The 13,159-nt window shown below is 44.6% G+C and overlaps 1 pseudogene; it reads left to right on the top strand.

The window, feature by feature from the left end:
- Nucleotides 1-8,313, top strand: part of LOC118635306 — an 80,357-nt pseudogene extending 72,044 nt beyond the window's left edge.
- Nucleotides 8,314-13,159: the final 4,846 nt, after the last annotated feature.

Here is a 13,159-nt window from a genome sequence, read left to right as displayed (position 1 = left end):
TGCTGTTGGGAATGCAGACTGGTGCAGCCACTATAGAAAACACTATGGTGTTACCTCAAAAAGTTAAGAATTGAGCTGCCATTTGACCCAGTGATCCCACTTCTAAGAATATACCCTAAGAAGCCTGAAACACCAATCAGAAAGAATATATGTACTCCTATGTTCATAGCAGCTGTATTTAGAATAGCTAAGATCTGGAAACAACCCAAGTGTCCATCAGCAGATAAGTGGACAAAAGTCTGTGGTACATGTACACAATAGAATACTATACAGCTTCAAGAAAAAAAAGATCTCTTATCATTTGAGATGACGTGGACGGACCTGGAGAGTATTATGCTAAGCGAAAGAAGCCAGGCAGAAAAAGACAAATACCTTTTTAACATTTCTTTTGATGTTCTAATTTTTATAACTAAATTTTTATATGCCCATATTGACAGAAAATTTAGCCTCTATCTTACGATCCCTTAGAACATAGGGTATCAGATACAATCTTTGAGACCACTACACATCCTTGGGTGCTGGGCTGGATTATGTTTCACAAGGACGATGGGACATGTTTTCCCCAGAGAAATGTTTCAAGATCAGGTAGCCTAGGGTTCTTTCAACTCTTTCATACACACGGATCTTTGCTTATTGTTTGCGTCCCCCCCCCGGGGGGGGGGCTATTTTGAGGCAGATTCTGATATCAGCAGTTTCAAAGACTTGGCAGAAATGGCTCTCAATCCCCCATGTATGACAGAACCCCCAGTGCAGAGACCTGCCACCTACTCCTGTCTCCTTCCATCCTCAAAACGCTTATAGCTCAGGAGCTTTGTTGCCCTTTCCTGACCCCTGAGATGAGCCTGGACCAACCTAGTCCATCCCAACATGTTACAATAACTTTGGACCTCAAGTGAAAAGGGACAAGATCTCGGTCAGAATTCAGTAACTCAGCAGCGTCCGTTTAGTTGTTAGATCAGATGCTTCCAATTCATTAATTGCTTAATAAAGCCAGTTATATATATATATATATATATATTTTTTTTTTTTAAGTAATTCAGTATCTCAATCTGTCTCAAATAGAAGTTCTGGTACTTTTTATGCAAACTGCCCCTATTCCCTCCTGACAACTATCAATGTACTACATCAATGGGCATGTAATAATTTACATTTTTTTAACTAAAGGGTGATTCTGATGACTTGCTCAGAAGGAAGGAAGAAAGTTTCAAATGGAATCAATGTCTTTACTATAAACTGCCAGTAACTTCTAAATGGCAGTTCTCCTGCTTAGGAAATAAATGGAGTCCCTTTTCACTGGGACCCCTAATGTGCTGGTTTGCAATCCCTGGGTTATAAAATGGAAAGACACTGGCATCTAGAGGAAGGGTGGGAAGTAGAAAAGTTTGCATTGATAGAGGTAGAAACAAGACTGGAACCAACAAATCTAAACCAAAATTGTGCTTATTACCAAATTAGCAGTACAATGTGATTATGCAGAAAGGTAGCTGAGGGTGACATAGGTGAATACACACTTGAAGGAGCCCACAGATCCTGATGCAAGAGGTCTGTGAAACTTTCTGCTTGCTTATTACCAATTTAAAAAGACCTTTTTTTTCCCATTGGATCTATTTATTGAGGTCGTGCTAGAGCAGTAGCTCCCAAAGTGTGTGTCCCAGACCAGCATCAGCAGCATCTGAAAACTTGTTGGAAATGCAAATTGTGGGGTATGTCCCAGACTTGCTGAATCAGAAATTCTGGGTGTGGGAACCAGCAGACTGTGTCTTAATCACCTCCAGGTGATTCTGATGCATGCTCAAATGTGATAACCACTGGCCTAGATCTATTTTAATCAACAAGCACTGTGCTTTGTGATGGGGTGGAGATAGGAGTGGGGTTGCCAGATAAAACACAGAACAAGTTAAATTTGAATTTCAGATAAATAACACTAATTATAGCATATGTCTAAAATCTTGCATAAAATATATTTATCTTTTATTTTATTGTATTTATGAAAACATTTGTTGTATATCTGGAATTCAAACTAAATTAAATTATTTGCCAAATCTGGCAACCCTAGGTGGGGGGACACCAGACAAGGGAAGCAGGATTGCCATCCTCAAATATACGTTTTTGGTATAAAGATTATTTTTGGCTAAGAAATAGCAGACACTGAGAAGGCAAGCCTTCTGCAGAAAACCCCCTTAGGCAGTGCAGAGACCGTGTTCCTGGTTTTTGTAAGCCCCTTACATCTGCCAACCACCTAAACTACAGCAGAACTAGAAAGCCCCCAAATACCTGGAAGCTTATCATGTACAAAAGGTGGCAGGAATCTGGGCTCGGGGCTCAGCCTTTGGAGGTGACTTTGCTGAAGCAGCACCGGTGTACATTAAACAGCCATTTTCTAATTCTCCTAGTGCGTGCAGTCTGTCTTTTCCCACCGACCAAATTTCTGCCACAACATTTTGGTGCATTGGCCAAAAAGTCGACAGCTGAGGTGGCCCCTTGAGCCACCATTGTCAGAAGCCAGCGAGAAGGAGCAATTAATTTTGGGCCCCCACAACAGAAATAAATGTGCACCACTGGTGATTTTACTGGACCCCGACCCTCACCTGGGCCAACTGTAGTTAGTCAGCCACTGCTGCGCTTGAATGAACTCTAAGGAAGATAGAAAAGTTGGTCAGGACATTGGACCAGTATGTGTCCCTGGGGACTGAGGAATGAGAGTTCAGGCCCACCTTTAAGGCAGAAGAAGAACTTGATCACCTCCCAGGTGGCATAGATATCACACAAGATAGGAAATTCCTGGGTGGAATCTTTAAATTCTGTGTAATTGTGTGTGTGAGTGACCATGTTCCACAACATCTATTACAGAGCCTGTGTGAGTCCCAACCTGTGAGTTCATGGTGATCTCATATGGCTAAGGGTAGTATCAAGTTCTTGGGGATATTGTCTCCAGCAGCAGAGCTAATCCAAGTCAGGGGCTTATACTGACCTGCCAATGCCAAGAAGTGCCTAAGTGTTCATGAGATGAGTGGCCAGGCAGATGAAATGAGTTTTTGGACTTCTGGTCAAGATGGCGGTGTAGGTAAACGCAGTATCGCGTCCTCCCACAACCACATCAAAGTTACAACTAAACTACACAGCAACCATCATTCAAAACCGCCTGAAGCCCTGGCCGGTTTGGTTCAGCGGTTGGAGCGTCGGCCTGCGGTACAGAGAAAACCGCCTGAAATCAAGCTGAATGGAAGTCCTACAACTACAGAATTAAAGAAGCAGCCCCATCAAGACTGGTAGGAGGGGCAGAGGCGGACGAGCTGGTCCCAAACCCACGTGTGGCAGATAAAAATCAGGAGGATACCTCAACTGGGAAGGTCCTCCCTGAGGACTGAGGGGTCCCTGTCCCACACCAGGTGCCCTGCTCAGGGCTCCAGTGCCAGGAAGAGAAGTCCCCATAACTTCTGGCTAGAAAAAACAGCGGGAACTGAGGCTCAGGGAAGCTGCTGTGGCTTCAGCCCCAGGCAACTCCTTAAAGGGCCTGTGCTCAAACTTATTGGACTTCTTCCCTCTAAGCTTGGAGCGGAGGCAGCTAGAGGGGCACCAAAGACATACAGGGAAGAACTGAGCTGTTTGTCACTGGAGCTAGGGCAGAAGAGGGGGCTTTCTCTGGGACAAACGTGCTGTAAGAGGCCTTTGTTCCTTTGGTGAGCCCTTCCCTGGGGCAGCAGACAGTCCCCATATCTGTGACTCCAGCAACCTGGCTCACATTTGTAGCCCCACCCTGGTGGTTTCCTGAGGCCCTGCCCCACCCAACTTTCAGGCCCACCCAAGTTGTTGCCAATTGCTTAACCATAGGATTGGCCTGTCTTGGATCCTGCTTCAGGTTTTCCAAATTCTTTCAAACAAGCAGCATCTGGTCTCAGCGAGCCCCATACCTCTCATTAAGTAATACACAGAAACAAACAAAGGGAGGCAACCAAAATGAGGAGACAAAGAAACTGGTCCCAAATGAAAGAACAGAACAAAACTCCAAGAAAAGAACTAAGCGAAATGGAGATAAGCAACCTAACAGATGCTGAATTCAAAATACTGCTTATAAAGATGCTCAATGAACTTAGTGAGGGCCTCAAGAGCATAAAAAAGAACCAGTCAGAAATGATGATGCACTGTCAGAAATGAAGGAGGCATTAACTGAAATAAAGAATAATTTACACAGATTCAATAGTAGAGTACTTAAATCCAAGAAGCAAACCATTGATTTGGAATATAAGGAAGCAAAAAACACCCAATCAGAACAGCAAAAAGAAAAAAGAATCCAAAAAAATGAGGATAGTGTAAGGAGCCTCTGGGACAACTTCAAGCATGCCAACATTCGCATCTTGGGGGTGCCAGAAGGAGAAGAGCGAGAACAAGAAATTGAAAACCGATTTGAAACAATAATGGCAGAAAATTTCCCTAACTTGGTGAAGGAAACAGACATACAAGTTCAGGAAGCACAGAGAGTCCCAAACAAGATGAACGCCTAGAGGCCCACACCAAGACACATCATCATCAAAATGCAAAAGGTTCAAGACAAAGAGAGATTCTTAAAAGCAGCAACAGAAAAGCAGTTAGTTACTTACAAGGGAGTTCCCATAAGGCTGTCAGCAGTTTTCTCAAAAGAAACTTTGCAGGCCAGAAGGGAGTGGCAAGAAATATTCAGAGTGATGAAAAGCAAGAACCTACAACCAAGATTACTCTATCCTGCAAAGCTGTCATTTAGAATCAATGGCCATATAAAAAGTTTCCCAGACAAGAAAAAGTTAAAGGAGTTCATTACCACCAAACCATTATTATATGAAATGATGAAAGGTCTTTTTGAAGAAAAATATAAAATATATGAACAAATAACATGGCAATGAATACATATCTATCAACAATGGAATCTACAAACAAAATGAACAGGCAGAACAGAAACATTCTCATAGATACAGAAAACATTTTGTTGGTTGCCAGATGGGAGGGGGGTTGGGAGAACTGGTGAAAAAGGTGAAGGAGATTAAGAAGTACAAATGTATTGCTAGACTGACAAACCTCAAAGGGAAAGGGGTTGGGGGGTGGGAAGAAATAAACCAAAGAACTTATATGTATAACCAATGGACACAGACAATAGTGTGGGAAAGGGTTGGAGTGGGGCAGGAGTGAGGAAGAAGGGGTCAATGGGGGGAAAATGAGGAACATCTGTAATATATTCAACAATAAAGATTTAAAAAAAAGAAAGAAAAAATATTAGAGTTTTCTCCTGCTTGTCTCGTAACACCGTTCACTAGGAGGTTTGCTTAACCACCTTAGATATCATGGCGGGGGTGGGGGGAGTTTCTCTAAATCTACTGTTCAGGAATGTATGATAAAAATATTTAAAAGGGGTTCTCAGGAGATTATGGGGTCAAATTGATCCCCCAGAAAATTATGTACCCTCTGTGAATTAGAATGGCCCAACTTTGGTGTTGGATGGCCCTCTGAAGGCACCCTTGATGTCCCCACACTCTAAGCCATGTATAGGGTAGTCACCGGAGACTCTGGCCATTCAGACCAATTTTCCTATATAGACAAGTGGTAGGAAATAGCTCAAATTAGGCCTTCTTGGGTCCAATTCTGTGTTACTAGTCAGAGACAATGTAAGGTTATTGTGGCACAAGGTGAAAAAAAGACTTCATGATGATTAAGCAGCCTCCTATATTACAAGAGGATTTGGAAAAAGCCCCACCACTGCTACCACCATACACCCCACTACCTGAGCATAGGAGACCTCACCTGCCCAACAGCCCACCTCTATCTATCTCACCCCCACAACTGGCCAATGCACTGCTGGATCCAGGGTCACTGGAGCCAGTGTCACCAGATCCAGTGGGAAGATGTCTAAGGTCAGTGACCAAGGGACCAAAACTTCCAGTGGCAATGTAATTCCCACTGTGGGACACAAGGGGTCCACAGAGAATGGGCCTTGACGGAACCCTGAAAGAGGTGGCATTAATCTTCCAGACTCATCACCCCAACTGGGTTGATTATAAACAACTCATACTCACCCCATTCAACACAGAAGAATGCTGGCAGATTGTCACAGAAGCCAGAAAGTGGCTCCAGACCTAGATGCCAGCTGGACATCTAGACATAGAAGCCTGAGCACAAAAGGCCTTACCTTATGAGAAACCCTCAGGGAGAGCCACAGACACAGAGACACAGGAGAGGGCAGAAAAGAGACAGACAAAGGTACAGAGGCAAAGCCAGAGTTCGGGGCAGACAGAGAGAGGCCATAGAAACTTTGGGAGACAGAGGCAGGAAAAGACAAAGACTCAGTGGAGGGTTTGCAGGAGCCGGGCCACTAGGCACTTCTCCCAAGCCAAGGGGCACATTTTCTCCATCTCATCTGAAGGTCCCCAGCCCCTCTGAAACTCTGCCTCTGACCCTGGTGCTAGTCTGAGCCCCAGGCTGCAGAGAGATTTCCACAAAGCCAGGGTGCGAAGGACACAGTGCCCAGATGGCTGCAGTTTCTCCTAGCTTCAGCCCAGGAGGGGCTGGATAGGCAGCTGGCTGTGGGGAGCCCAACACCATCTGCTGCTCCCCACTGTGACCTTCCCTGGGCTAGTGTGGCTGCTCCTCCTGCTGCTGGCCTCCCTTGTGCCCTCAGCCAGGCTGGCCAAACCCCTCCCCTGGGAGCAGGAGATTGTGTTTCCAAGAAATCCAATGGCAGTGTTTTGTCTGGTTTGGGCATCCCTGCTAGGCTATGGTACTGTTTGCCTGCTTTTCGGGAGACACTGCTGCTAAAGCTGTAGGAAGACCTGGGCATGTGGGTCAAGGGGCTGACAGTGTAGTACCTGGGCCAGATGCCTGAGCTGCTGGTTGGGTGGAACCAGGCACCTACCTCACTGGCACCATCAACGGAGATCCAGAGTCAATGGCATCTCTGCACTGGAACGAGGGAGCCCTGTTAGGGGTGCTGCAGTATCAGGGGACTGAACTCCACATCCAAACCCTGGAGGTTGGCACCCCTAACTCTGAAAAGGGGCTTGGGGCTCACATCCTACACCAGAAGAGTCCCACCAGCAGCCAGGGCCCCATGTGCAATGTCAAGACTCCTCTTGGGAACCCCAGGTACAGCCCCTGAAGAGCCAAGTGCTTTACTTCCCTGATTTGTAGAGACCCTGGTGGTAGCAGATGACAAGATGGTAGCATTTTACAGTGCAGGGCTGAAGCACTACCTTCTCATAGTCATGGTGGCCACAGCTGAGGCCTTCAATAATCTGAGCATCTGCAACCCTGTCAGCTTGGTAATGACTTGGCTAGTGGTTCTAGGGCCAGGAGAGGAAGAGCCCCAGGTGGGACCCAGGACTTCCCAGACCCTGCACAGCTTCTGTGCCTGGCAGTGAGGACTTAATACCCCAGAGGACTCAGACCCATATCACTTTGCTGTTTATCCCTCAGAACCTGTGTGTGGTCTCTACCTGTGACACCCTGGGCATGGCTGACATGAGTACTGTGGGTGACCCAGCTCAGAGCTGTGCTATTGTGTAGGACAGTGGTTCTCAACCTTCCTAATGCCATGACCCTTTAATACAGTTCCTCATGTTGTATGTGGGTGTAGCTGCATGTGAGCGGACCCGCCTAGAAATGGATGGGGGAGTGGTGTTCCCTAAGACCATCGGAAATATGTTTTCTGATGGTCTTAGGTGACCCTTGTGAAAGTGTTGTTTGACCCCCAAAAGGGTCGCGACCCACAGGTTGAGAACCGCTGGTGTAGGATCATAGGTTCTAGTCAGTCTTCACTGCTGCTCACAAACTGGGCTACATCTTCAACATTCTCCATGAAAACTTAAAACTGGTGTCAGTCTGAATGGGCCTGGGATTGCCTCTCATCATGTCATGGCTCCAGTGATCACACGTGGATCCTGAGGAGCCCTGGTACAAGCCAGAAACTCCACTGCATCTGCCTGTGACTTTCTCTGACAAAGACTATGATGCAGACCACCAATGCCAGCTGATCTTTGAACCTGACTCACACCACTGTTTGTAGCTGCCACCACCCTGTACTGCCCTCTGGTGCTCTGGGCATTCCAATGGTCATGCTATGTGCCAGACCAAGCATTCACCATGTGTGGATGGCACCCCATGTGGGCCCTTACAGGTCCCCATAGGTGGCCACTGCCTCCATGTGGACCAGATCCAGGACTTTAAGATCCTACTGGTTGGTGGCTGGGGTCCTTGGGAATCCTGGGTGACTGCTCTCAGTGCTGTGGGGGTGGTGTCCAGTTCTCCTCCAAGGACTGCACACAGCAAAACAGAAAAAAGAAAATGAAATGAAGAATGGAGGGTGGATACTCCCAGACCACAAAATGTACATGCCAGGACAATTAGCCCATTGGTTTGTCCTCCAACAATGTGAACTCACCCATCTGGGAAAAAACACCCTAGAAGCATTATTAAGCCAGTGCTACCTTATTACTTAACTTCCATTTCTTTGTGCCTCGGTCTCTCAACCCTGTCTCCTCTGTGCTCAAAACAATGCTGGACAAGGCCTCAATGGGCCCACCGGGATCCAGCACTGTGGCCAAGCACCCTTTGAAGATCTAGAGGTAGACTTATCAAAAATAGAACCCAGTAGAGGAAATAAATATCTCCTGGTTTGCATTTGTACTTTCTCGGGCTGGGTTGAAGCTTACCCTTATGTACAGAATAGGCAAGAGAAGTAACCAAAGCTCTACTGAGAGACATCATCCCAAGATATGAAATGCCATTGACTATAGAATCAGACAATGGCCCAGCCTTCATAGCAGAAATAGTACAGCAGGTAGCTAAAACTTCAGGCATCCAATGGAATTTGTACATGGTCTGTTGGCCCCAGAGCTCAGGGAAAGTAGAACACAGGAATTGGACCCTTAAGCAAACCATGGTAAAACTATGTCAAGAAACCAACCCCCCTAGACTGATATATTGCCCCTAGCTCTCCTGTGAATACACTGTACCCCTTTGGCAAAGATAGGGAAACCTCCCCCACTGATCAAATTCAAAGGGGATATATAAAAACTGGAAAATTTGGAAATTTAAAAACAACTACAAGGACGAGGAAAACCCATTCTTGAGTTACATAAGTGATTAGCTGATAGAATACCCATTTCCCTGGAAATAACTGTACACCCCCACAGACCAGGGGACCAAGTCTGGGTAAAAGACTGGAAAAGAGAATCCATCAAACCAACCTGGAAAGAGCCCCATTTAGTTAAACTAACCACTGTTATTGCTCTCAAGGTTGCAGGTCTGAAAACCTGGATCCACCACTCATGGATGAAGGCAGCTCACCTGTCACATGACAACCAACCTGCCTGAGGAGTGACCACCAACCAGAATAATCTTCTGCAGGTCATCCTTAAGAGGACAGCAAAACCTGCTGATAGGTCTATGAAAAGCACCTGAAGACTTTGTCAGTAGAATCGATGGTCATCACCTGTTGGACTGATCCCAGCACTGGACTCTGTATCCTTAGTAGCCTTACAGGATTAGGTAAACTTCTTAGCAGCAATGGCATTACAAAATAGAAGGGGGTTAGACCTACTGATTGCTGAAAAAAGGAGAAATATGCCTATTCTTAAGCGAGGAATGTTAGTCAGAAATAGTTAGAGATATGGCCCAGGAGTTAAAGAAACAAATACTGGACATCTTGGGTACTCCCATTAGCTGTTCCTTTATTAATACTTTTTTTTTATTGACTTTAGAGAGAGAAGAAGGAAGAGGGAGAGATAGATAGAAACATTGATGAGAGAGAACATCAATTGGCTGCCTCCTGCATGCCCCCCACTGGGGCTTGGGCCCACAACCTGGGCTTGTGCCCTGACCAGGTATCGAACTGGTGACCTCTTAGTGCATGGGTCAAAGCTCAACCACTGAGCCACACTGGCCAGGCTCTTAATGCTTTTTATAGTGCTCCTGTTTGGCCCTTGTATACTCAACATGCTAACCTGTTTCATTTTTTCTCACTTAGAAATAATAAAGCTCCAAATGATGCTTCAAATAAAGACCCCTAACTATTCTCCTCTGGATGGTGAAGAACTCTAGTTGCATTCTTCCTCTTCAATGCCCCTATTCAACAGGAAGCAGTTAGAGAAATCATTGCCCCTCTTCTTCATGGGGCACTAAGGGAACTCCCTGTCCAAGATGTTCTCTAAGTCTGCTAGGAGTAGCTTAAGAATCAATAGGGGGGAATGAGAAGGCAAGACTTCTGCAGACAACCTCCTTAGGCAATGCAGAGACCCTGCCCCTGGCTTTTGTAATCTCCTTACATCCACCAACCACCTAAACTACACTGGAATTAGAAAGCCCCCAAATACCTGAAAGTTTATCATGTGTAAAAGGCTGCTGGAACCCGGATAAGGGCTCAGCCTTTGGAGGTGACTCTGCTGGGCCAGCACCAATGCACATTAAAGTCATTTTTTAATCCTCTGAGTGAGTGTAGTGTGTCTCTTCCCGCAGACCAATTTTCTTCCACAATGACACAAGGAAAGCTCTGAAAACAGAGCAAAAGTTTGTAAGAGATGTTTACATTTATAAAGGAAATCTCTATTTGTAAATGTGTTGTCCTTCCTGTACTAGGAAAAGGAGAATTTTCAAATCACTAGAGACTTATCAATGGAGAAGACAGCACCCTAAATCTGCCAAACAACCTTACCTTTGTTTATTGTGCTTTTGTTGACAGCCTCCAATAACCACCCCCCCATCTACTTTTGTCTTTAGCTGGAGATGATATTTATTTATAGTGATGGCTTGAGCCATTTCAGAATTAGTTCTTCTAGGTATCCCCATGTATACAGGAGGTGTACATGTCATTAAACTTCTGTTTTTCTCCTGTTGATCTATGTTTTTATTATGGAGTGGAATAGTGGGGTCTCAACCAAGAACCTAAAGGATGAGTACAGAAAAAATTATTTTTCCTATCTTACACTCTCAAGGGTCCTCCAAATCAGTTGGGTGTGCAAAGCTTTGACTTAAATCAGAGAAAAATTACAAAGAGTGCATACTTGAGAGTGTAAAACTTAAATGTCAAGGAAGTCTAAGCAAGCATAGAGTGTATGGGGGGTGGAGGGTAGTGTAGGATAAACCAGAAAAGAATTTAAAATTAAATTTGAGTTCACAGCTTAGATCCCAGGAGTCTCAGCTGCTGTTGTTTCTGGCAATAAAATCTGTATTTCTCTCTCTCTGTCTCTGTCTCTGTCTCTGTCTCTGTCTCTCTCTCTCTCTCTCTCTCTCTCACCAAAATCTTGCCTGTATCCACAAGGCACCTTTTGAATTAGAAAAAGGCACCCTTTTTTGTGTCACTTGGGTACATAGCTTGGAGCATGGATCCTGGGCTAGAGTTGAGCCACCACTGTGCAACACTTTGTGGCAGCTTTGAACCTGCTGCCCTTTGTGACAGACAGGTCCACCTATTTGCCAGCTAACTTTGACCCCTTCCAATTTCTTACTCTTTTTGCTTTGTTTCAGGGTCCTGGCCATCAGTGGGGAGCCCTGCTCTCTACTACTCAAGGCTTAATTTTCTAAAGCCATGTTTGTCAAAACCATCTATGTGCAAATTCCTTTGTTCATAATGGTGACATTCAAGTTGAATTGCGCATAAAATTGTCTTGCTAAGAAAAGCAGCTTTCTCTATGTAAAAAGGAGCAAGAGAAATTGAAGGATCTGATTAGTTCATAAGAATTCTAAGTAGTGAAATTTCAAATTAGCATAAAACAATTTCTTGTTCAGAGCATGTGCAGCACCAGAGTCAAAAAATCCTTTTCTTCTTTTTTTGTTAAAGCGTTTTGTTCTAAAATAGTATAATCACAATAAGACATTCCAATGTGTGAATTGTATTATATTAAGTCATGACTAATTGCATTGATTTGCATTCAGGGTTTTTTAACGTCTGTGTGGTAATTATCTTAATCCAATTTGTTATGCAGAATACAATCAATGTTATCTATGTTAGTGTTGAGGGCCCCCACACAATTTTCTGTAATAAAATAGAATGAAATACAAAGGTAGCTCAGCTGCAAAGACAGGCTCTTTTATAGATACCAAGCTCCCTTTCCAGATCTCCGAAATTAGCTGGGGGTCAGGGTCAGTGGAGATCAGCAAATTTAATTAGTATTTTTAAAAGAAGGACAAAGAAGAGAGAGAAAATTCTGAGCTCTTGCGAAGGAGCAAGAATAAGCTGTATTAAACCCTCAAGAAGACTTTTTTTTAAACAGGCTGTGGCTTTCAGAAGCTGCCAGAAATAATGTCTGACCTCACTTGATAATGAGCCAATGACACCATGTTCTACTGACACAGTACTATTTCAGTAAAGGTTGGATCTTATCTAAGACTCAGGGTTTAGCTTTAAGCTTTTTGTTTTTCTGTCCTTTTAAGAAAAAGAACTCTGCCTAGTATCTCCCAGAAAATCCTAGGAATCTGGGGCACAAAGTATCTAAGCAGACTTTAGGCACAGGCAAAGAAAGCAGCTATGTCTGTGTAATGTGTAAGGATACTAATGAGCCTTTTCCCCACCACCTCCAGACACAGGCATGAGTGCAAACTTTGCTGCCCCCTCTAAGATGTCTGAATTTTCTACTTTGAAACATCTAGTCCTTTAGCTTTTGAATTTGTCCCTTTTTTAAAAATGCCAATCTGCTTTATTAAAAATATAAACCATATTAAGTGGTACTTAACCAGAATCTTTCCAAAAGAAGAGAGAAGGTGAGCATACTGTGGCTGAAAAAGTGGCCACATACTAAACCTGACAAGCTCAGGGGAGGCCTGCCTGGTGGCCTTACAATCGTAGAGACCTAAAGTAACCACATAGGGATTCTGGTAGGCAGTTAAAGGGTTATGAGCAGAGCAAGAACAATGGGCTAGACACTAAAGGTCACCAGCATGGAAAGCCCCAGGTGCCTAGCAAAAGATTACCCTCATCCCCAGGGTAACCTTTTCTTCCCTAGTATATCACTGGTCATGCAGTTTGGATGCTCCCACACACACCTTTTATATTGTTGACCATGACCCCCTGACCTTTCTTCTCTAGAGATAACATCTAGGCCTCAGCTGTATTTCAGCTTTAGGCCCAGAAAAGCAGCAAAACCAGACAAGCAATGCCATGGCTGACCTCAGAACCAGCTGCATTGAATAATAACCCCTGCCC

The sequence above is a fragment of the Molossus molossus genome, unplaced genomic scaffold (assembly GCF_014108415.1).
Source record: "Molossus molossus isolate mMolMol1 unplaced genomic scaffold, mMolMol1.p scaffold_m16_p_2, whole genome shotgun sequence".
In the NCBI taxonomy this organism is placed as follows: domain Eukaryota; kingdom Metazoa; phylum Chordata; class Mammalia; order Chiroptera; family Molossidae; genus Molossus; species Molossus molossus.
Note: the sequence above shows the minus strand (reverse complement) of the source record. Positions and strands in the feature narration are given on the sequence as shown.